The sequence below is a fragment of the Lepidochelys kempii genome, chromosome 2 (genome assembly GCF_965140285.1).
Source record: "Lepidochelys kempii isolate rLepKem1 chromosome 2, rLepKem1.hap1, whole genome shotgun sequence".
In the NCBI taxonomy this organism is placed as follows: domain Eukaryota; kingdom Metazoa; phylum Chordata; order Testudines; family Cheloniidae; genus Lepidochelys; species Lepidochelys kempii.
This window is the reverse complement of record NC_136381.1, coordinates 178,442,656-178,468,949: the sequence shown is the minus strand read 5'-3', so window position 1 is coordinate 178,468,949 and position 26,294 is coordinate 178,442,656. Positions and strand designations below refer to the sequence as shown.

At 40.1% G+C, this 26,294-nt stretch overlaps 1 long non-coding RNA gene across 3 annotated transcripts in view; it reads right to left on the bottom strand.

Moving 5' to 3' along the window:
- Positions 1-25,535, bottom strand: part of LOC140907288 (uncharacterized) — a 48,702-nt gene extending 23,167 nt beyond the window's left edge. Inside the window, exons 1-3 of one of the 3 annotated variants that reach the window (XR_012157443.2) lie at positions 8,072-25,535; positions 3,222-6,227; positions 754-2,174 (exon numbers count right to left, since the gene is read on the bottom strand). This is a non-coding gene — a long non-coding RNA (uncharacterized LOC140907288). Of the gene's footprint in view, positions 1-753; positions 2,175-3,221 lie in introns of those variants that run through there. The other 2 variants (XR_012157444.2, XR_012157442.2) reach the window with 2 other exon arrangements.
- Positions 25,536-26,294: the final 759 nt, after the last annotated feature.

Genomic DNA, 26,294 nt, shown 5'->3' with positions numbered 1-26,294 from the left:
AGAAGAAGCTTTAATGTGCAGTAAACAAAGTAACTTTTTAACTCTAATCTTAGAGTTGGTGTCCTCTGCCTCAAATTTACTGCGTTCATACAGTAAAAAAATGGCTTTTCTAATGGCCAGTTTTGCAAACTCAACCTGGGACCTGAGAAACAAGTTTCTGTTCATGTATAATTATACATCGTGGATTCTGAAGGAAAAATTCTGTCCTCAGTATAATTGGGGGTAGAATTTGGCCTAGAATTGGAACTTAACTAACCGTTCTGCTGATGTCTGAGCCTCTGATGCCATCTCTCTCTCACACACTCAGAATAAAAATGTATTAACACTAGATTTTTATTCTTCGTGTGTGTGAGAGAGATATAGGAGCAGCTATGACTATGAATACAAAGTGTGCAGGTCTTGTATAGGAAGAAGCCATTTTTACATAAGTAGAACCTCAATTATATGAGCTTCAATCTTGCAAGCAATTTTACAAATAATTTTTCCCCAATGGAAAAAAAAAATCAGTGACATGGATGAAGAACAAGTTGACATCCCTCCACATTCCAATGCCTTTCATGCATTTGGAACTGCTTTACACTGGTTTGAAGGATGAGAACAAAGCGATTCAGTGCACCATTCTGATCTTTTGCACTCTACCTTCTGTAATCTTGATGTTACATTTTATGAACTTCTTGGTCCCTAAACGGTTTGTAAAATAGGGGTTTTAAGATGTTTTGTGTTATTTCTCCAATGTTCTTTCGCCATGATAAGATCCACTGCTTTAGCCATTACTTCTGCATACTCTGCTACTTCCACGGTTCTGATGCATGTTCTAAAATATTTTTCCCACAGCAAATACCAACCCCCTTGCCCGCACACTCCCAGCTGCTGGAATGTCAACAGCTCTATGTGTATGTTCCACTTTGTCTCTGCCCTGAGGTTCCTCTGACCTCTCCTTCCAGACAGGATTTTGCTGTGTCTTTCACTCACTTGTGGTAGCTCAGTAGCCATTCTGGTAGAAAGAGGGGCATTGCTAAGGATAAGAAGGAGCCAGGGATTCCCTTGGCTTGGTCTATTTCCCCAGTGCTTGGATCAAGGCAGAGGGCTAGTATTCATAGCTCCTCCTCAACTTTGCAGCATTGCTGGAAAACTTTGGGTGCAGTTTCAAGGGCACAAGCTGTGTTTTTCAGGATTTCTTCAGTTTTGTGCCTCAGGGTTATGCAGCACTGAGCATTTTCCAATTAAAATCTCAGCCCGTCTCTCTCATGGATGCCCAGTCATCAGCTCAAGCAACATATGGCTAAAACAGAGCTCCTAATCTTCCCCCACACTACTTCCTTTCTTGATCACTGTGGATAACTCTGCCATCCTGCCTGTCACTCTGGTCTGTAACCTGGGTGTCATCTTCAACTCAAACCTCTCTTCAGGTCCTCACATTTAGGCAATATCTAAATACTGCTGATTCTTTCTGCATGACATCTCCAAGGGTGTCTACACTAGTACTGGACGGGGTAAAAATTCTAGCTCGAGGAGACAGACCTGCACTAGCGGATTGAGCTTGCAGGCTAAAAATAGAGCATAGCTGCAGCGACCCAAGCAGCAGCAGGGACTAGCCACCCAAGTACGTACCTATGGTTTCAGATGGAATTGTACTCAGGTGTCTATCCCCTCCTGTTGCTCGTGCCACTGTAGTTACACTCTTATTTTTAGCATGCTAGCTCCATCAGAGCTAGTGTGGGTATGTCTCCTTGCACTGGAATGTACATCTGCCAACTCTAGTGTAGGTATACACTAAGACACAGCCTTTTTTATCCATCTGTCCGGCTAAAACTCTCAACATCTTGTGACTTGATGACTGCAACATCCTTCTCTCTGGCCTTGACATATGCATGCCTGTCCTACCTGGTCCTAACTATTCAGAATCCTGCTGCAAAGACAATTGCCCCAGCCCATTGTTTTGGCCATGTCATCCCTCTACTATTTCTCCCTTCTATATTTCATCTCATATAAGCTGCTTGTCTTCACTTTCAACACCCTTCACAGCCAATCCCCCACTACTGATGGTCTCTCATTCTCTGTTGACACTCACCTCTGATTGGCCCACGTTGCCAGCTTCCATCGCCCATGTGTTAAATTTTCAAACGAGCACCTTCATGCCTTCTCCCATGCTGCTCCATACACTTGGGAGCTCCCTGTAAACATCCACAAAACCCCATTACCCTCTTCAAAACACTCAACTGTGATTTAGGCTGTTGGCTTGCAGAGACCACCCCCAGCCAAGCTGACCAACAGTGTGATTGTTTGTTTGTACTCTCCTCTCTGTGACCAATCTAGTCTTATACTTGTGTTGTAAGCTCTGGGACAGGGACTGTCTTTTTGTTATGTTCGTACTGCGCCTAGCACAATGGAGACCTTGTTCATAACTAGGGCTCCTAGGTACAATGATAAACTTAGGGTGACCAGATGTCCTGATTTTATAGGGACAGTCCTGATATTTGGGTTTTTTTTTTATAGGGGCTCCTATTACCCCCACCCCGTCCTGATTTTTCACACTTGCTATCTGGTCACCCTAAACAAACTAACACAAATGTCTTCCAGGGAGCTCCCCCTGAAGAGTGAGTTGGAAGTAGCCTGGAGATTTCCCTTATTTTAGCTTTTTCCTCCCCGCGCTGAAATAGCAGCACTGTGACTTGGAAGGTCCTCTCTGATATCAGCCCTACAGCAGCCTAGGCCTTGAAAAAGGACTGAAGCCAGGATCAAGGGCAACTCAGGTGCATTGAGCTGCTTGGGGTTTCTCTCAGTGGTTTCTCCCCAATGCCTTATCCCTCCATTGGTGCTGTAGCTACTCACAGTAGGACTTCAGAGCCAAGTTAGATTTACTCTCCTGCTCAAATGTGACCAGCAGCCTAGCAACCATCTGCTTGCTTCACCAGACACACACACATTGTCTAGAAGGCAGAAAAGCCAAAAAGTTAACAGATCTGGATGATCTATCTGCATAGTGGATCCTTCTTTGCAGGAGACTGGAGAGGTTAACAGCCAGGGCAAGAAACATTTTTCACAGAATAAATTACCCAGCCATTTATCAAGAGCCCTAGTATTCGTATCCACACTCCTTCAGGATTCTGTACACCTCACTATTGTCTGGGCATTCATGCAGGTACCTTTCCTTTAAATTTGGTCTCTCTTGCCAAATTGGGCACCTCCCCCTACCACCACCAAAAAGGAGGAAAAAAAACCTTGAAGTCTTATGCCCTTCTTTTTTCACCAGGTTAAATGATGTGACTGTTGGTTGGTACTGTAGCAATACTGGGGCTAGCCTTCTCATCCATTGTCTCAAATTCTTCCATATACCACCAGACTGGAGAGAAAGGGTCCGTGTATCATACTTTCTGGAGCTCCTGTCCAAATCCCCTTCCTTGGTCCCTTAGTGATGAAACTGTCATGGAGCAAGAAGGAAAGAAGAAGCTAAAAAACTGGATCTGACATGTAGAACTTAACTTTTGTGTGAAGGAGCATGCTAAACTGTTCAGACTAACCATAGGGAAAGCATCAAGCATCATCCAACTTCCCCCATCCTTCTAAAGAGAGGAAGGCTCAAAATTCTTCAACCAAAAAATCAGTGAACATCTACCAGCATGTTTGCCATAAAGAGAATTTCCATCAAAGCCAAAACAACCAGTTTTGCCCTTCCTCTCCAACTGGTCCAGGAATGATCTTTCTGTTCACATCCAACAAGATTATCAGACCACCTTTCCGTTCTTCTCCACCAGACTAAAACCTAACCTGCCCTACAATTTCCTCTTCCAATGAAAATAAACTAAAGTTTCACCTCCACGCTCAATATAAATATATAAGAAATGTTTTTAAAAGTCTCCCCTTCACCTAACTCAGTATTTGGCACCTTCGGAGGAACTTATCTGCATGGTCCCACGTTTCTATTAGCAGTACTACTTTCATTCCACAATCCAAACTGAATTCTCAGGGTACAGGAAATGTCCCAGGGTTTTCTCTACAATCCTCAATAATTAAGTCCCTTCACAATTAGAAAGGAATCGTCTTAAGGAAAAGCCTCTAGCAGATGCATCCTCATCTTTTCTACAGAAAACATTTTTCAGAAGAGGAGCAGAATCTATGGTACTATGGAAATAGTCAAGAAGCAATAAAAAAACAACAAAAAACCCCCACCCCTTCTAGGGCCTTTAAGTAATCATCAGTGCCCTTTTGAAATTGTTCAATGAGAGTATCATAATACCAGTCTGTATGGAAAGAATAGGACAAGTATGACCTATCACTTTGAATTTTTAGTCCATCATAATCCTCTCCTAACAGCCTATGTTCTAGTTTGGTGAAACCTGCCAGCCAACTTGTTTAGCAGGAGGGGATTGAGTACTCAGTGAGAAGTTTTTTTAATTTACTGGTGTCCATTTGGAGCCTGAAACCTATTCCCCTACCATTGACATTCACAAGTATGTAAGTCAGGATGATTCTCTACTATGGGGAGACCCAAGGGTTTGTTAATATCATCTTCGTGGTCCAGAGGCAGGAAAAGATAACATCAGAACAAGGGTTTAGTCAACCTGATTTCTCCATCCTGAGGCTCTGGTCCAGCAGATTACCACCTATGTTGAAGATACATATTTACTCCTGGGAGAATTCTGTGTCACTGTGCATGTGCAGAATTCATGGCCCCTGCAAATTTCTTTGCTTACCTGCAGAAAAAGGACTTCTGGCAGGGAAACAATGGGAAGCTGCAAGAGCAGTCATGCACCCACTCCCTAGCAGTGCAAACAGATCAGTCTGCGCATCCAGAGCAGCCGGTAGAGACATAAATCACCACCAGGGGGGATAGTCATGTGTGTGAGAGACAGAAAGAGACACTCTGTCCCTCTCACTCGCTATTGCAGCACGCTCGGCATGGAGGAGCAGGGCTTTGGGGTATTTCTGAAGAGGTAGACATGGGGTAGGCTCTGCTCCCACAGCAAAGGAGACTGTAGCAGCCTGCCTGCTTAGTGAATTCCCCCAGGAGTATAAAACAGGTGTAGATATTTTAAGGCTCCTTTACATTGCCAGAGTGGTGTAAAGGAGCCTTTATTGTGAAGGCCAGTATGGCCTTATAAATACTTATGGTGCTTTAGGGATCAGAACTGGTCTAAATTTTTGGACTGAAAACAATTTCTATCAAGCTGTGCTCTATGAACTGTTTACTAGTGACCTTTTTGGAGATGGTCAGTAACCAGTATAAATTGTGAGTTTGAGTCCTCACTTGCTCTTCAGTTGTCTATGATGTAACACTGAGCATATGTCTGCATATATTTGTTGACTAATAATTAGAAGTAAAGGGTCAATACTAGCTACATTACTATTAGACAGAGGGGGTTGGTGATTTCCTCCACTGCTCCCCACTCCCATTCTCCATCCACTGTATTGTACGGTTTAAATAAATTGCCAATTGAAATTATATTGCATTATTTTGACAAAAAATATGCAGAATTTTAAAATAGTGTGCAGAATTTTTAATTTTTTTAAGCACAGAATTTCTCCAGGAGCAATACTTGCAGAGTCTGAAACGGAGGTCCATTCATCAAGCCCCTCAGTCATCCAGATCTCCATAGGCTGAGGCTTATAATCATGTATGGAGAGTGTTACTCAGACAGGGATACTCTAGGAGGCTGGCTGATCTTTGTAAACCCAAAAACACTTATGCTACACCGACTATTGAGTAATATTTGGAGACTGTAGTTCTCATGGTCCTCCCTCATCGGTACCCATCATTCTTTTTATCTAGGAAGAAGTTGTTCTGAGTCTGATGATTTCACTGAGTTCTGCTTCAAGCTTCCACTTTTGTTACAACTATGGACCATCATCATTTATTCCCTACCTATTTTTGGAGGATGTTTGGACTCTGCTGGCAATCTCCTAGATATAATGTCCACACTAGTGGATCCTGTAAAGGGGAAAGGTCAAATTAGTTTTCTTACATGTCATTTTCTACTACTACAAGTAGGATCTGCTACTCTGGCCACGTCCACCCTATTAGCTCTGTTGTTGGCTGCTTAGAGGTCATGAAATTACATTGTGGAAAGAAGAAATGTTAGTATGGATTTAAAAAACAAAACTAAAATCCCTACCCCACATCTTCAATTTAGTGTATGCTCACAAGTTCCAGACTTGTATCTCTTTGGAAGCCTCCACTGGAGTTACACGGGCAGAGTAGTAAATGTGCCAGCAAGGGGAACTGATTTCTAAAGACAGGAGGAGGAACAGGAACTCTTAGTACTGGCTTCAGAGATTCAATAGAAGTGGCAGAATAGCCAGAATAATGGATCTCACTTTTAAAAATTAAAATTACAGGCAAAAAAACCAGGTCAATTTAAGCATTTATTATTCCATCCAAAAAGTTACACTGAGAACATTAGGGATGCAGTTAAGCACACCAAAACTAGGAAATGGCTAAGTCTGCACATGCCCTGTTGTGCTGATGCATTACAATAGTCTTTGCATGATCACACACTATGCTCAAAAAATAAAAAATTTCAAAACAGATTTACGTGCAAGTGTAGCATCTTGTAATGTTTTCTTCACTAATTTCTTAGTTATAATGGTACAATACATCTATTGACTTAGAGTAAAATCTTCAAAGATGCTCAGCATTTGGCAATGGTCACTGAATTCAAAACCCACACCATTAAAGTCAATGTGACTTTGACAATCCTTTGACTTCAGCAGGCTTTGGATCAGGCCCTAACTGATCAGTTCTCTTCTCTCAACGGTCTATTGCAATGGTTTCCCTCCATCACCATATGGTTAGGAGGATTTTGTTCTTTTTCAGATGTCTCTCAATGTATGTGGCTGGAGTTTTTTTTATCCAACAGAAAAACACGTACCCCATTGCATTAACATTTGTTTTTCTTGTTTAACAGTCTTATGTAAGTATCACTTCTCTGTAGTTTTCATGTGACCTATCCTCAAACTTTCCTAAGAAAGTTAATTACTTTATCTAAGTACCAGATGCACGTTCTTTAATATAATGTCTTTTCAATGAGTGAGAATTTCTTTGTATAATTTTGTCCTTATATATTACTGTTTCAAATTTTACCAATATATTTCTAAGTAAATGAAAAACTGAATTTTTCCATAAGTATCTGTTTTCCCTCATAGGTGCGAAATACCTAATATTGTTATGTAGTAAGTCCTTTTTATAATACCAAGAAGTATTTTCTTGAAATGCTGCTGAGTGTTGCAGTCAATGAAAGTTAATATAATTTTAAACCATTATAAATGGCAGGACACCTTTTCTCCTACTTTTCTGTTTCACCAACAGTATATTGTGCAGCCTCTTTGGAATACGTGATAGTACAAGGTGGTACACTTGCATATGCAAGACTGTAGGAAAAGTTGTATATTTGAGACAGAACGTAATCATGTAATTTGCTGAACGATAATGCAGGGGACAAAGTTAAGGATGCATATGCATTAATACTCTATTTTTTGGCATGTAATTTCCGCAGGCTTCAAAAGCCTAGAGACTGAAGCTCCCTTTTCAGGCTTTTTTTTTTTTTTTTTAAGAAAGATCTTTTGATTACCAAAAACCTGCAACTAGTGTGTGGAAACTTCATAATCCAGTTCCCTTCTCTTATTCACTGTACACAACATAAATGCTGGCTGAATAAGACAGCTAGTGTATATTTATCTTGTGTGGGAGCGGAGCAGAGCCCCAAACAGCTTGGCAGAGCATTACTGGCAGTTCTGCTGAAAGATGCAGGAGTGATTCCCTTTCCTCAGCACCTTACAGAGCAGCTGGAGCTTATCCAAGTCCAAATTTGCCTCACAGTGTTAGCTGAGGTCCTTGGCTAAGCCTCAGTATACCATACAATCTCAACAGGAGCTCTTGCCAGAACCCTGGCACAGGTGACTAGACAGTTCACTGTGAAGCTAACAGTGCTGGGTATGCACATCTTGATCAGCCTTTCTTAGGGTCACACAATGATCTTAATGAACATATCTTATGTATATGCTCAGAACCAGACTTTCAAATGTACAGATGTTGGTGGATCAAAGGAACTTCCTCAGGAATAAGGCTGTGCACCTCTGAGATGATGATTTAATGTCAAAGCCTCAGCATTCAGACCTCAGGTGTTTTTCCTGCAAGAAGGTTCAAAAGACGCAAAACTTTTAATTTTATTTTATTTTATAGTGAGAAACATTTTTCTCAGTTTTTTCAGATCCAACAATGGCTGAATCAATTTTACTCAAACCAAATCAAAACCCCTTCAAGCAGACCAAATATCAGCACAAAAGCAAAGACCGCTCAGATCTTTCTGACACAAGAATGATCAATGCCCTATTTTAGCAAGTTAAATATTATGCTTAGGGCTGTGAACACTTGGATGAGGAGAACATGATTGTACCACTTATTCCAGAGGTAGTTTGGAACAGGAACAAATCACATGGCCTGAAAAGCAGGGTGGACATTCATGAGCCAAATCTATTTGCTAAACATTCACTCCACTCTCTTGCCAGTACCAGCCTCATAGGTGGTTGGGCTGTTTTGTGCTGCATTAGATTCCTGCAACTACCTGTGACCCTGTGGTGGTATGTAAATGGGCAAGTTAATGCTGACTTCTTCATTTGTAACTTTTAAGGTGACTTTATTTATTTTAATGCCATGTTGTAGGAGAACATGCTTTTTACAGCATAATTTCTCCACATCCTTCTCTCTTCTGTCTAGCTGTTACTCCTTGGTAATGCATACTGTGGAGTGGTGGCAGACTACTACACAAGGTAGCCACATTACCTTCTCATGCCTTCCTAACCCCTTTAGGGTGTGGACTGTACCCCTCTAATTTCAACTGTAGAGCTTAGAGGGAAAAGAGAGAGAAAAATATTTCGGCCTTAAACTGGTTTGCAGATTAACAGACCCAACTTGCTTAAGCAAGAAGTGCTACTGCTAAGTTATCTGGTCTCAAACTACTGGCAGGAGGTCACAGACTTGGAGGCAAAACAGCAGAATTAAGTATCCTGGTAAAATGTTCACATAGTGGAGTAGGGTCCAAAGACAAGGTTTCCTGTAAATCTGGTTTTCTGTATAGAATTTCGAAGTCAAAAGCTCTGAGTTCCAGGTCTCCCTGATCATTTCTTTTAGGCAGAGGCATTGGTTACTTTCCAGATTTTCTTGCAGTGTATTTCTTTCTGAATCACAAGATGGTTGCAAATGTCTTAGTTGTTGTCTCGAGGGGACTGATAAGACATCAACCAAATCAGGAGATGCTCTATTTTTCTCAAGTACTGTGGTGATCAGGGTCACATAAGTATCTGAATGCCTCACAATCTTTAGTCGGTTCACCTTCACAATAATTCATAGAGAGAGCGAGAGAAAAGTACTTTCATTTTACAGCTGAGGAAATGAGGTGCAGGGAGACTGTGAGGTACTCAAGGTCAATGCAGTCTGTAGCAAAGCAGAGAACTGAACACAGGCTTCCTAAGTCAGAGTTTAGCACCTGAAGGATGGTCCAGTGGTTACTTTGCCTGTGTCATGAGACTGAATGCAGGGATGAGAAGTTGCATATGTTCCTTATATTTCTCCTGATGAAGCATCTGTACAGCACTGATTAATTTGTTCTTAATTTTTAACAGCTGAGGCAAAATGTTAGTCTTTTCCCTGGGGATTGTCTTTTCCCAGTGATTCTAAAAAGGCTGGTTCTCTACTCCTTCTCCTAAGCCAATAACCTTGACATTTTGAGTGGTAATATTTCTGTGTCCAAATTATATTGTAAAGTGACGTGCTCCAGGTCACAGAGTGAGTCAGCATTACTAAACTCGTTATTTTGTACTTTGATCATGTTATTCCTTTTGAAGTGTTGGGCATTCAACAATTTCTGTTCCCTATACCAGACAGGCATGAAGACATTTATCGTGTAGAAGAAGAAAGGATGATCCAGTGGTTAGGGCATTAGCCTGGGATTTGGGAGACCTTCATTCAATCCCCTGCTCTGTCATGGACCGTGCGATGTTGGGTAAGTCACTTAGGCCTAAATCCCTTTTGAGGATGTGAGCTCTAGTCTCTCAGGGCCTCATTTCCCCATCTGTAAAATGGGGATAATAGTTCCCTATTTAACAGGAGTGTTGAGAGGATAAATACATTAAAAGATTGTTAGGTGCTTAGATACTATGGTAATGAGGGCACACAAGTATCTAAGATACACAGAATATGCTGAACTTCAGCTCCACTAAGGATTGAACCTTGTCTTTATAGATGACATTTTTCCTCATTTTGGTTCCCCCCCCATTTGGATTCATTGTATACTCAACTGATCCAACATGCAAAGAAACCATGTGAAAGGAAGTATCCAGCTCTAAGATCTAATCTACTCAAACTACTATTTATGGTTAAGATGTTAGGACTTTTCAATTACGTCAAAAGCTGATGCAACAGGTGTATATATAGTACTTGCAGTTGACTCTGCACCCTCAATGATAAAAAAATGCAAGTCTTGAAATATTTAGTAATATTTTTTTCTACAGCTGAAGAGAGGTGCCACCATTATGGAAGACAAATCTTGTGCAGCTCTGATTCCAGCCTGCACAAAATCGATTGCCTAAATGGACAGAATACAATCCTACAGGAAATTCTTGCTACACATGACAGAGAAGTGGCCACTAATTCTGATTAGGTTTCATACCTAAATCAAGTTCTATCTACATTACTACTGGAACATGATATGCAGCATGATCTAGCCTACTAATTACAAAACTAAATTAAAGCACACATGATTCCATTAACTTAATTGTTAAACAAAAAGACACCACTGGTCTGGGAAACTGCTGCTTTTTATTACTTACTTTTATTATTGTAAATAACTTTAAATTTTGTCTTACCCCCCACAAAAGAAACAAAATATTTAAACAGAATTTATTTTTTATTTTGTAAAGTTAGTATTTAATTCTTTCACAGTGAAAGATGTCTAACTAGTTCAGCCTTCTTTCCATTCCAATCTAGGTTTTACTGGTATTCTATTACCATTTAGACAGTAGTTCTCAACCTTTTGGGGCTCAGGATCCATTTGTAAACCTTGATGGCCTGTCCCAACCCAGTAAATAGCTTAATGCAAAACAAAAAACAAACATCTGGCTTACTAAGTATTTCTTACCCACAATAGATTATATCTATATTAATGCATGTACTAAATAAGTACACCATGCATACCATAGCGGCAACTTCGGAGGCTCGTGTCCCATAGGACTGACTGGGCACTCCGCTCCCTACTCCAGGCACTGCGACCTCTGGAGTCAAAGCACAACTCACCCAAATTTCTGAGTAGCATTGTGGTTGCACCACCATTCACTCAGCATGGGGGCAGGTGGGCCAAACCTGAGCAGTGCTAGAACCCAGTGCACCAGATTGCAATGCCTGGAGTGGGGAGCCAAGCCTAGGCAGCCTCATGGGACTTCGGTCACAGGAGCTGCTGCTGTGGGGTGAGTGCAGAGTGGGCTCTGCAACACCCCTTGCCAAGGCCTTCCTCCTCCACTGTAGGAAGAACCTGACCCCCGCAGGTCCTCATAGCCCACCAGGAGCAAGACCGGAATCCTGTTCCCCCCCTTCCCAGGCCTCCCACATGACCCCTGTGACACATTTTGGTCATCTACTTTTGGGCTGCAACCCTATGAGTTGAAAAACCCTGATTTAGATCATATAGTGTTCAAACAGCAAAACCCAGAGAAAAAACTAGGAATCCTTGTGGCACCTTAGAGACTAACAAATTTATTTGGACATAAATAAATAAAGGGGGGAAGGTTAGCTCAGTGGTTTGAGCATTGGCCTGCTAAACCCAGGGTTCAATCCTTGAGGGGGCCATTTAGGGATCTGGGGCAAAAATTGGGGATTGGTCCTGCTTTGAGCAGGGGGTTGGACTACTTGATCTCTTGAGGTCCCTTCTAACCCTGATATTCTATAAGCTTTTGTGGGCTATCACCCACTTCATCAGAGGGTGCTAAAGGCATAGTGAAAGTGCAAAAAAAAAAAAAATTATCCCTCCCCTCTAAGTCAGATTCTCCATTGGCTAGGTGCACTTTCTTCTCAACTGGCCATTTAATTGGGTAGCCTGGTGAGAGCCAGTTCTTTTATAAGCTTGCCTGCATGGGGGAAATTTCCCTTATATTTAGGCCACAAGCAAGCAAATGGTTTAGAGGTTGATTAAGATTAGCAAGCTCGTTGTGGTAGGGAACTTGTCTCTGACACTCTGCTAGTGTTAAGCAAACAACAACCATGAGAATTGTTCTGATCTACATTCCCAAAAGTGCATGTCAAAAAATAAAAACAATAAATACAAACTAAGAACTGCAACAATGAAGGTAATTGAACAGAAACCTATTATACATATATTACATTGTCTGTCTCTATGAAGGGGTTCTGAATATTTTTTTTTTAAAGTGAGCTTTTAGGTTATTTGGTGATACTGTAGCAGCAAGGGTAAGAATGACACTTGACACACATACTTTTTTTTTGGGGGGGGGTAAAAAACAACTTACCTTTATTATTTTTTCTTTCTAGATCCATTTTGTAGTTGTGGATTGCAGATTCCTTCCCTGAGATGTCCAAGCACACACTATGCTTGCATTATCACAACTGTCATAGATCAGCACAGGACACTGGAGTAAAGCCACAGGAGGACAGGCAAGTAGGAAGGGGTTTTATTTTTTAAAAATTATATGACATTTGCACTTAAAATTATTTTATGCCTTTTGATAACATGAAAACAAAATCTTTGCAAACTGTATTTCTTTGCATTAACAGCTCAGCCTCCATCATAAGGTCGATTTCATTAAATGTGAATATGAGAGGCTGGAAAGGCCATTCAAGAGAGTGTGAGAGAAAGCATCCTATTCTTTTGCTCCAAGAGAATGAAAGCACTGCAGTGTCTGGAGTTGTATAAAATGGAAACCAAGTACGAAAGCTGTCCTGCTAGACCAATAAAAATGACTGAGGCAAAATAGAATAATTGATTTGCTTTACTGATTGTAATGTAAAGCAGCATATGGCCTTTTTCCACAAGGAATTATTTTAAATATGTAGCTGGATTTTTAACTAGCAACTTATATTAACTACTATTTATACCACTACATCAATGAGCTATCAGTGTATGCTTCCAAAGTGTTTGTATAAGTAATTACATATGGTAATAAAAGGGAAAAGGGAGATGCAGTTTTGAGGAAAGATCTGGATAACCATGCTCTATTACTAAGTATTTCTGGAAAAGAATGAAAAGGAATTGAGTACAGAGAACAACAAAGTTGACAAACATCCAGACAGGGAAGTAAGGGATAGTCTGGATGGATAACTGGTGGAACATTACCATTTATGTTGACACACACTTCTGATGTTGATGGAAGCATGGAAAAGGGCAATTTACCATACTCTTTGATGGGGAGAAATATCACCAGAGGGAAAAATGCAAAACTGCAAAATATTTCTTGGTGAGACAGCTAGATTTTTCCCTTGAAAACTTGTTAGCTTTAAGGGGGTGGAGGAGAGAAAAATCATACTATTAATTATTCTTCTAGATTTTTAAAAGACAAGTTTGACCTTGATCCTGCACACATTTTAATATGTGAGTACCAAAGTTGGCTTCAGTGAGACTATGTGTGCTTAAAAACTTAAGCATGTGTGTGTTTGCATTAGGGCTAGAGAATACAATTTAAAGTATCCAAGGGGCATTTCATTTTGCAAAGGGGACCAATATGTACTGAGACACAAATGAGAGTTCTGTGACCGAGTGAGGAAAGTTGTAAATGCAACTTTTTTTGTGTGCCCAACATTGTAATATATGCAGGAAAATTCAAAGCCAACCCATTCCTGCAATGACAAGTAATGAGTAACCACTCTAGCTATAGTCCCAATAGAAGAAATCAGATAATTCATACGTTGATTAAAGTGTGACACTTATTCCATCTGCATACCACGTGCATGCTAGCAAAGGAAAAAATATGGAAAGAGAAAATAAAAACTCTTTCTACTGTTAGTTAAGTGAGGTCCTGTAGTTGTAAGATGTCATTATATACTTGATGCAGGAACTGACAACATTCAAACCCCACGGCAATATTCAGTTAAAACATTTAAACTGAGGCTCGTTTACCATGGCAAAACCTATAGTTCTTAAGTAAGATCAGTACTGACATAATTAAGGCTTTGCTGCTGCCGCCGCCAATGAGATACATGAGAAATTTCAGATGAAGAATGCATATTGTAATGGAACTGGGAAATTTAACAAGGCAGAACCAATATTAGTAACGTAAACAGTAAGTTTTAATTCTTCTTGGTCCCAGGATATTAGAGACACAAGGCGGGTGAGATATTTTATTTAACCAACTTCTGTTGGTGAAAGCAACAAAGTTTCAAGCTCACACAGAGCTATTTTTCAGATATTACCTCTGCCACCTTGTCTCTCCAAGCTTTAATTCTGACAAAGAGATTATTTAAGTCACTCAAATCAACCCACGATTTCATTCAATAGAGCAGCATTGGTTTGCTTGGAGCTTTACTGTCATGCTGTAGGATTCTATAGGCTGGAGAGAAACAGATCCAGTGCTCACATTCAGAGAAATTATTCCTTTAGGCTCCAAATCAGTTAGGTACATAAGCATGTGAGTAGTCCTCCGGACATGAATTACAGCTTTAATTAGGAATTTTAGTATTTACAATTAGGAGGGTTTTTGTTTTTAAATGAGAGCTTCAACAGCAGGTGGTTTGCATTTCTCTTTCTTGAAGTTTCTCTTTAAATACATCATTAAATGAGAAAAAACAAAGTCCAATTCAGTGCAACATTAAGGCCGTGCAGGCAGTCAGTAAAAGGCAAAAAATGAAATAAGGTTCCAACAGTAACTTTAACTTGGATTCATTACACCTACTGTATGCCTTATGATATACATCTTTTTACATCATACAATATTATACATAACTGGAAAATAGTCATAAAATAGAATACAGATACAACATAGCTATGTTCATGTTGTTTTTGGAACCTTAAATTCTGCACTTCCCGACTTTAGGTGACTTTAAGCAAACAACCTTAACAGTACATTAATTTTTTTCCTAAAGGAAAGAAAAAAAATCTAAGGTAGGGCTAATACTTAAGTTGTTAATGTATGCTGACATCTGTAAACTCTTTCAAGAGCTTAAGCCACATATAACAGAGTTTAATCTGAAAACAACTGGTCTAAAGCTTGCATTGTGAGGTTGCATGTTTGTTTCTCAATAACTCATGTAAAATTTGCTCAGTTTACAAGATTTTTTTTTTTTTAAATCCAGCCCTCCCCTCTGAAACCCTGCAAGGCTTGCAAACTCAACCTGGGATCTGAAAGTCAAGCTGTTTCCTTTCCATCTTGTTAACTATGGTCAATAATGAATGGTGCAGAACAATTTCTGTCCTCTGTTACACCTGTGCAACTCCAGTGTTAACTTCTACTTTCTTTCAGCCTTGACAAATTCCTTTGACCTCAATTGGGTGAGACTATAATCTTGCAACTCTCACTTAACAATTCTCTTGATTATGCCCCAAGCCAGTATGGAATCCAGCCAATTCTTCTATAGCTCTGGTGATTCTGTAGTATTGACAGGAATAAAAAGTACTAAAGGTTTATCTTACTAAAATAAGTAGATATTACTGAAAAAGACATGGAGCAAGTCTGTTGAGTAAGAGAGGACAATTTTTACAGAGTTACTCTTGAGACTAGAACCTCATGTTAGGGGCATCTGTCCCTCCATATACACTGAAAAGTGTACGTGTAAAACAAAACAACTCTGCAATTAAAAACAAAACAAAAAATATGCATGCAAGGTGTTATAACCTTAAATATAGCACACATCTAGTGCTTGTTATCAATTTTTATGTTCATTATATAATGAAAACAGAATGCAGGTGATTTGCAATTTACACTAGATTTTTGCATGTAATTAATATCACTGGATAAGAGTTTTTTCTGTATCCAATTTTGCACATGCAACTGCTTGTGTGCACTTCTAAAAATGTGGGCCTAAATATTTTCTAAAATGCTAATGTACATGTATTGTAAATTCCTTTTAATTGGCTTGCAGAGTAACGTGGCAACAATTCATTGTTTACATTACTTCCATATATGTATCACTTAAATCAAAGGACTGGTAACTAGAAGAAAAAGGTTTGACACAGGAAGAAGAAACTGTATGCTTTTTTGTTTTTATTTTGAATCCATTTTGTAACTTAAGCTGTATACCCTTATTGTTATGACATCGGGGGAAAAAGTGTGCTCCAGTATAAAACAACACATCCTGCTAAAAACTTTTAATGCAACAATTCATGGTAAATTTGGCCACTGTAAATCACATTTGATGTTTTCAGTCTATCTTTAGAAAAAGGCTTTCCTACAGAAAAATGTCCTAAGATTGTATAGTAAATATTAACCTGAGCAACTAAGGAGTACAGAGAATAGTTATTTTAGAAAGGTCTCGCTGACAAGAAAATGGTTAAACTGTAATCAAACTATAGTGCTGGAATGTTAGCAACATTTTCATATATGCCAAATAAACATTCAAGACTATGGAATATATTAGAAAACACTCAGACTTTTCTTTCAGGCTAATGGAAAATAGGAATGCAACAATTTTTTCCATGAGACAGAGCAATTGGTTGGCTACACTTTAGCTTTCTTCAGTTATAAAACTACTGCTTATAAAGAGGAAAAAAAGCCCCTTGAAATTAATGACTAATACTGATAATGACGGGCTTATTCAGTGCTAATTGCTTGGGAATCCTCCAGTGGAAACTACAATAATTAAAGAGATTGCTGCCTAAATCATTTCCAGGTGCAGTATAATTCACTAGTACAAGTATTCCTGTCCTTATTTTTGAGAAAGTTATGGCGCAACCTAAACTTTTGCACTGTCCTGCATACAAAATTAACAAAAGAAGTCTTATTACAATAATGTAATATTTAGTTCCTGCACAGACTTTAAAATTGGGTACTAAGGGTGAAATCCTGGCCCTAATAAAGACAATGGGAGTTTTATCGTTGAGTTTAGTGGGGCCAGAATTTCACTTTAAATATTTTAATTTTATTAAAAAGAAACAAAATTCCATTTATCCAGCACAATAGGTATAGTTGTTTTTACTCTCTGTATTTCAAGAGGCTTATTTTTATCCAAATTTCCTAAATGATGAGTGATACATATATGTCAACAAGTATTGCACATTTTAGTAAAGAAATCAAGAAGATTCTCAATGGTTTTAAACTGCATGCTAGCAAGGTGAGAAACCTCCACAGGATTTATTTTGCAAAAGATAAGATTGCCTGAGGGCATCTATAAGCTCTTTGCAGCAGGAATGGTGATCACTTACCCCAGGCTAAATGAAAGCAGCTATGCAGGCTTGGACAAGGCTATAGGATACAATTAATGAGCAATTACGTTAGGGAGGGTGCTATGTAGATGCTCAGAATCAGATATCACAGGTTAAAGCTGGTATTTTTGTGAAAAAACGTATTAAAAAAAGCTAACATTAAAAACCAAACAAACCCTGAAATCACCCCTTACTGGTGAGGAAGCACTGTCTAGTAATTAATTAGAGGATGGGACTGCAATTCAATAACTCCATCTCTTATTCCCACTTCTGCCACTGAATAGCACGGAAACCTTAGAACAAAGGCTAGAGTCAGAGAAATTGTCTACTTTGCAATTAAAAACCCATGGCTGGCCCCTGCCAACTAGCTTGAGCTTACGAGACTGTTTAACTGTGGTGTAGACATTTGGGCTCAGGTTGGAGCCCAGGCTCTGGGACCTGCGAAGGGAAAGACCAGCCGAGGGTGTCTAACTGCAGTGGGTCTTAGATATGTAACTGCCTCTTTAAAAACTGCAGCTGGGTGACCACAGATTGAGGATTTTGTGCATGTCTTGTGGGAGGCGCAATTTCAAATCCCTCTCCTGCCCAATTGAAGCAGGGACTTGAACCTAACTCTACCACATCCCAGGTGAGTTCCCTAACCACTGGGCTAGAGAGTCACTCACTCTCTCTGGCCCAATTATTTAGAGAAAGCGGAAAAAAGTTTCACCAATGCCAAAAGCCTATCCATTAGTGTGCTCAGTTGGGAGGTGGAGATCTGGGATCAGACAGAGGAAGGATTTGAAAATGTCTCCCACATCCCAGGTAAGTGCCCTAAACACTAGGCTACTGGATGGACACGCACGGAATTCCAAAGCTATCTTTTGTGCAGAACCCAATCCTGTAAGCATGCTCAGAGAATACCTTTGAAATTGGATCCTGCCCATAAGAGACAAGGGAATACCTAGTTTGAGAATGCCACTGGGGCTTAACCATGAGCTAGGGCTCTGAGCAGTTCGTTTCCTGTGAGATTTAGGAAGACTTGTGCCTGCCTACTGGCAGAAATGTATGCACTATGGTGACTTTAGGCATCTGCACGGCTAGGTGGCAGCTAAGCAGCGATTTTGAGAATGTCAGTGGCACCTAAATGTTGGACTTAAGTACCTAAAGAGGCAGCTAGGCACCTAAGTATCTTTGTGGATCTAGCCCCTACCCTTTCTGCTTCCCCATCTGTAAAATGGTGGAATAGGATTGACCAGTCTGAAAAGGACTGTGTGATGCTTAAAGTATTAAAACATTCTGGCTACCTTTGGATAAAAGGTTATATACATAAAGTGAATTTATAGTTAAAGAATGTAGGGGTAAGAGATTAAAAACTATTTCTAGTGCTACACAGGATTTACCCCTCATTTGTGAGAACCTTTGATATTATTCTTCTGGCACTAGCTAGCTAAAGGTGGCAAAAAATCATTGCTTTGAGATTATTGATTCTACTTTTGCATCTTAGGGAACAAATTCCATAGTTCATCACTCATTCACAGGGGAGAAGTACCTCATACAAGATCTTAAATCTGTAATTCACGGAGGAACAAAGACATTGGTAGCCCACATGCCTGAGATGTCTCCTCTAGTAGATGGTTTGCTTAAGGGGTGCTTTCCGAGTATCAACTGAAGAACTAAACTAACATTTCTTGACCCTAGTCAGTTTACCTAATTGGTGCTACTAAAGAAAAAAAAAATATATGCATCTGAACCCAGGAGTAAATTACTCCTTCATGGCAGGTGCTGAAGGCTTCTGGCAATAGACCAGTGTGGTTTGACCATGCAAGGGAAGGCAAAATATTTCAGGTAATAGGAGAGCCAGCATGGAACACGCACACTCTGCATCCAGCTCAGCTTTGTGGAGATGCTTTAGTGCAAGCTAATGAAGGAATGGGGACCTCACAACCCCTACTTGGTTCGAGTAGCCTCCAGAGAGCAAATTAACAGCTTGGTGGTGGAAAAGTCTTCTTCCCTCTTGATCTACTCCAGTTCCCTTGCCTCTGATGACCAATCTGTATGGCTTAAGCAGCAAGAACTTGAGCCATATAAGAATCTTCCAAATGGAGAACTGAGAGAGCAGTTCATTTTCTGTCACAGCCTACTAGCATGGAGGTCAAGTAGACCAGACAGGGAATCAGAAATGGTGTGCTTGCTTGTGGTTAAGGGGGTTGTGTGCTGTAACAAAAGTCCCCTGGAAGAAGTGGATCCTATATGAATTTACAAACTTAAGTGCTTTCATCACCACCCTCCTGCCCAAAATAAACCCCCCACCAAACTGTATACTTCTAGTGTAGAAGTCTAGCTGATGTTCAATTTCTCTTGCCCACAATGTTAATGATATAACAATATATGGTCAAGATATGTTGTTTTGCTTAATACAGTTAATATTTGCAACAACAACAGGGAGTCCGGTGGCACCTTAAAGACTAAACAGATTTATTTGGGCATAAGCTTTCGTGGGTAAAAAACCCACTTCTTCAGTTCAGATCTTCAGTTCATGCATCCGATGAAGTGAACTGTAGCTCACAAAAGCTTATGCTCAAATAAATTGGTTAGTCTCTAAGGTGCCACAAGTACTCCTTTTCTTTTTGCGAATAAAGACTAACACGGCTGCTACTCTGAAATGAATCATGTAATTATGTTACTCGTTCTTGAAGAGGCAGATTTTTTTCAGCCCATTCATCTAGTTGAATGGCCTTCACATCAAGCATGTTAAACCTCTACTATAGGCTTCCTTAATGCATGAAGTAGTCAGTTAGCTCTGGAGGCTTAGATGATTTCACTTGTATTATATTTTGACACAATTTTTTTTTCAGGTTGAACTTTCATTCTAATTGAATCTGAATTTTAAAGCTTCTCTTTATCAGAAGGAAGGGGAGAACAAAGTGAGGGTAAGCAGATGTTCTTGTTTATACATTGTTTTTACAGAATGAACTCTGGGATCGGTTTGATCTCTACCTTGTCACTGAACTGATGAAAGGAAATTTGCATCAAAGAACTACTAATTGCTCCAAACCCTCTGCTTAGGAATGAATATCATGAATGCTACTTGCCAGGACAAAAACTGTATAGACAGCAGAGAAACAGTAGCTAAAGACTCAAAAAGAGGAGGGCCCATTCCATTAGCAACTTTACGTTCCATGGAATATTGATCAATCTTAGTTTATTTTAAATGCTATCCTGAATAACATCTTTTGCTATCATGAATAACATCTTAAGAGCTAGATGGGTAAAACAGTGAAATAGGAGAACCGTAAAGGTGAGTTTTATTACAGCCAAATGCAAGGCCATATCTAGGAACAAAGAATGTGTCACATAAAACAGGAGCCAGTATCCTGCAGTGGAGTGACACTGAAAAGGATTCAGGAGTTATGATAGATAATAAACTGAACATGAGTTACCAGTGTGATGCTGTGACTAAGAGGGTGAATATGATCCTTGGATACATAAGCAGAGAAATGTCAAATAGGAGTATGGAGGTGACATTTACCTTAGCATTAGTATACCGCAATGGTGAGATCATTACTGAAATAATGGGTCTAGTTCTGGTGTCCACATCTCAAAAGAAATGTTAAAAAATGGGAGGATGTTTAGGAAAAAAAGCTCCAAGTATGATTTGAGGTCTGGAAAATATGCATCAGTGAGACTTAACCTCTATTTAGGTAACTGAAAAGAAGGTTAAGGGATAAACTTGATCACGACCTACGGGCTTGTCTACACTTACGTTTTACAGCGCTCTAACTTGCTGGCTCAGGTGGGTGAAAAATCACTCCCGAGCACAGCAAGTCAGAGTGCTCTAAAGTGCTAGTGTAAACAGGCTCCAAGTGCTGGGAGCCAGACTCCCAGCACTCGGAGCTAATCCCCTCGGGGAGGTGGATTACCAAGAGTGCTGGGAGAGAGCGTCTCCCAGCGCTTGCGCGCGACCACACTCGCACTTCAAAGCGCTCCCGCGACAGCGCTTTGAAGTTTCCAGTGTAGCCATGCCCTACAAGTACCTACACAGGGAGGAGGTTTCTGATAGTAGATGGCTCTTTCATCTAGCAGAAAAATGTATAACATGATCCAATGGTTGAAATCTGAAGCTAGACAAATTCAGGCTAGAAATAAGGTGCAAATTTTTAACAGCAAAGGCAACTGACTGCAACACCTTCAGATGCGACGGTGGCTTCTACATCACTTGAAATCTTTAAATGAAGACTGGATATCTCCCCTAAAAGATATGGATACAAATCATGAAAACATTTTTATTGTTAAAAAAATCAAAAACAGAGTCTAGATTTAGATTTAGGCCTTAAATTGAAAGTGAGCCTCTCAAGATTACTGCCTACTTTCTTAGTGAATGTAATGTATAAAGAACAAGCCTAGCAATATCTGCAGCCAAGGAATATGCTAATTCAGAATAATTTATATTGGAATGGAATCCCAGCTCAGCCGCTGTTTCTATCATTGACAGTACTCAGTACATAATTTGTTTTTGGAGGTTACATGTTCTACAGGTAAAAGAGCCCATCCAGCACTCTTTACTGAATTACATGAGTTCGTTCTGAAGTAAATGGAAACTTTGCTTGAATAAGCAGCACACAACAAAGCTGAAATTTTTAAACAGGAAAAGTACTATTATACGAAGGTGCCACTACCACACTTTAGCTGAGTTAATTTGCACTTAAGGCAGCAATTAAACCTCTTGTGTATAAATAAGATAGTTCATCCTTCCCTATCTTGCAACACTATCCGGCTTTAAGATTAGACTCGATAAGTTTATGGAGGAGATGGTATGATGGGATAACATGATTTTGGCACTTAACTGATCTTTAAATATTCATGGTAAATAGGCCCAATGGCCTGCGATGGGTTGTTAGATGGGGTGGGATCTGAGTTACCACAGAAAATTCTTTCCTGGGTGTCTGGCTGGTGAATCTTGCTCACATGCTCAGGGTTTAGCTGTTGGCAATATTTGGGGTCGGGAAGGAATTTTCCTCCAGGACAGATTGGAAGAGGCCCTGGAGGTTTTTCGCCTTCCTCTGTAGCATGGGGCACAGGAAACTTGCTGGAGGATTCTCTGCTCCTTGAAGTCTTTAAACCATGATTTGAGGATTTCAACAGCTCAGACATAGGTGAGAGGTTTTCCGCAGGAGTGGGTGGGTGAGATTGTGTGGCCTGCGTTGTGCAGGAGGTCAGACTGGATGATCATGATGGTCCCTTCTGACCTTAATATCTATGAATCTATGAATAATTTTTCTGCAGTTACAAGTAAATCTGGTAATCTGAGGAACTGAAACATTTAAAAGTTACCCCTTTTGGGAGTGGGGGGGGGGAGGGATAGTCTAACCTTTTTGAACTCTAAGCGGGATTTTTGGTGCTTGAAAGTTGAATATTGACTTGTAGATTCTAAAATAAGGAAATATAAGCTGTTGCTTCAAGTTGTAGTCATAGCCATTTTCCATATACAGCAAATATTACAGTGTACAACTGGTTTTAACTTTAGCATGCCACTATTCAATGTAAAATAAAATACTCAATCCATTATTTTTGCTGAAGAGACCATAATATAAATCTGATGGTTTCAATTTAGGAGAAGCAGAGAAAACATTCATGATCCAAAAGGACAGCCTTACAGCTGTCAGTTATAAAGTTCACTACTTCACCAGTTGAACTGTCAGCAAGGAGCAGCTCCTAGAACTTGTCTCAGACTGTGGGAAGTCCGTAGAACTCCATGCCTCTGTGGTAATCTGCATGCTTCCATAGTGTTTTAGTACATGAGCCACTCTCCTGGCTGCTTTACAAGCCTTGTGAAAACCCCTTTGGCTAGTGATCCCTGTATTACTACCTCCTCCCTCCCTAAAAAGCTAGAATTCAATTTCTGGGACAAGATTTTCAAAATTCTGCTCCCATTAAAGTATACAGTAAAATTTCTATTGACTTTATTAGGAGCAGAGTTAGGCCAATGCATGTTGTTTTGAAAATCTCACCCCTGAACTGTAACAGCAGAAATCTGTATATTCGTGCAAAAGTTTCAAAAATTACCAACAATTTATATCAGTATAAAATGTGTGCTTATAGATTGCATGAACACTGACAGGCAATGCAGGAGTCACCTGCCTAGGACCTACTGCAGGGGAAGAAAATTGGCCAAAGATTTCAGGAGTAGATTTAGTCAGGACTCGGGAAACAATTAACTGCTTTAACCACCACCCTCCTGCCCAAAATAACCCCCCCACCAAACTGTATACTTCTAGTGGAGAAGTCTAGCTGATGTTCAAGTTCTCTTGCCCACAATGTTAATGATATAACAATATATGGTCAAGATATGATGTTTTGCTTAATACAGTTAATTCTGCATCAAGATGCCCCAACCCCATTTCCAACCCTTGGACTTCTGCTTCCACATTTACGTTAAAAAAAAAAGCAAATATTACTGAAATGTATATTCATAACAAAAATTACATGCAAAAATTAAGGTCAGGTGATTTTGTGTACACAGAGGGCAAGAATATTGCTAAATTGAAAGCAAGTTGGTGATTTAAAAGCTGATTTTTATTCTGGGAGCGGACTGGAGAATGATATTGGGCATGAATGTTGCTATAGTTTAAGGTTTCCTTGCCTTAGTGGTCATGTTGTAAGAAAACAAACTCAACTGGCCTACCTTAACTAAAGTAATTGAGTTTGTGAGAATTATCCATAAACAAAAAAAAAAGGCATAATATCCAAAAAATGATTCTTTATAATACAGTGGACCCCTCCACTCCCAAAGGCAGCATGAGAGGGAGTTAGGAGAAAGCAGAACAGGACTGACTTAAATATACATTTGGAGAAAGATTGTCAGTTTAATTTGATTCTAGGCAGCCCTGTTTAATACAAAACATTTTGAAGATCATGAATTTCAATTCAGAACTATTGAAATATAAGAGAAAAAGCTAGCTAGCTAATTGTGTTTAAACACAGGTGAGTGGCACAACTTCTAAACCTAGATCCCAGGGAATTACACATATGCTTATGATTAACTCCTATAAGTAATCCCTTTGGAGGACAGTGAGTCTAAACTGTGTGTGCTTAACTTCTTTACACATGTGAAGCCTTTTCAGAATCAAGGCCTTAAGACTATTATTAGGGGGGAAAACAACTTCAGATTGCCATGTTGAGTGTTTAAGTGTCCCCCAAAATTATAACTGACAAGAAGTTTTGTATATTCCTTGTCATTTCCTTCTACAGGGTATCCTTTATTAAAATAAAAAATAGAATCAGATTGGTGCTTCACTCTGCTGCCTATGTATTTTCCCCCTTTGCAAAGTGTCAACATTTTAAATAAGTGCTAAACTGAATACCTCTTATATCAGTGGCGGGGAACCTGTGGCCAGTCAAGGTAATCTGCTGGCAGGCCACCAGACAGTTTGTTTGCATTTGCACTGCTGCCCGCAGCTCCCAGTGGCCGTGGTTTGCTGTTCCTGGCCAATGGGAGCTGCGGGAAGGGGTGGCCAGCGTGTCCCTGGCCACAGGTTGCCCACCACTGTCTTATATCATATAGTTAATATATTTCATTACTCACCCATGGTTAAACAGTAACTTTGACAGAGAGAAGAGTAAATTAATAGACTCTTTCTGATGATCCCACAATGAACATGAAATGAATTCAACACAGCAAATTGCTTAACATTTTGGGTTCTACTTTAACAAGTTTATTAATAAAATGTAACCCAAAATAATGACAAGTGAAGAATATCCTAAAAAAAACCCAAAAAACTATTCACAAAATCAAAACCTGAATTACTTTCACAATAGCTAAGTAATAAACACCCTTTGGGACAGATCCTCAGTTGATGTAAGTTGTCATAACTCCATTCAATGGAGGTGATAAATTAAATCAGCTGGGGATCTGTACCTAAATTCCCTGTCAGCTGCACAGTTGCCTATTTAGTGCCACGCAGGCACTTAGGGAACCCGTCTAGCCACCAACATGCAGCAGGAGGGGCACCCCTTTCCCAACTCACCCTGTGGCTTGGACCCAGGCGCTGCCCGGGTCTGCTGGGGCTGGGGCACCTATCCTGCACCCCCAGAGTTCCTAGGGTGGGGACAGGTGCCTCTCTCCCCAGCCCAGGTGCTGCTGCGGGGAGAGTGCTGGGGGAGTCCTCTCTTCCCACCATAGCCCAGAGCACCCTCCTGCACCCCAAACCCTTCATCCCCACCCTCCGCAGAGCCAGCGCCCCCAGCCAGAGCCCTCACCCCTTGCACCTCCACCCTCTGCCCCAGCCCTCAGCCCCACCCCCGCCCCATAAATTTTGTTATGTGCACCAAAATGAATGTGATGTGCCACACATCATCTCCATATTGGTGCACATAACTAAATTTATTCCGCACATGGGTGGGAAAAATTAGAGGGAACACTGATCTGTACCATATGCTAGTGAGAGCAATAACAATTTAACTTTAATGAGTTAAAATAGTGAATATCAATGTGTCTGATTAGATATTTGCTTCAGAGCTTGTCAAAAGCAATTGCACTACTCTGGAGTTATGCAAAACTTGAAAAACTGAGTTAACAGCAAAGCTCCATGAACAAAGGACTGAAAGCAAACACAGCAGGGTAGATAATTAATTTATCAATTCAACATAAAACAAAACAGACCTAAACATAACTTACCTTAAAATGTCTGAAGTCTCCTAGGGAACAAACATTCCCCATATCCTCATTTTTTCCTTAAAGGAAGAGCCCACTCCTCAACAAAACACAGGCGCCATTTTTACAGCGCTCACGAAGAGACGATGCACCTGGGCTTCCCCTATCAACTACTATTCTCAGAGCCATTCTGATATCATGCACGAGCTTCATAAACAAATAAGGAAATCACATATTCCAGCTCCATTAGAAGCAGGTGGAGAATGTTTGCCGCATGGAAAAACAGCAAAATCTGTGGTGAAACAAGTGTT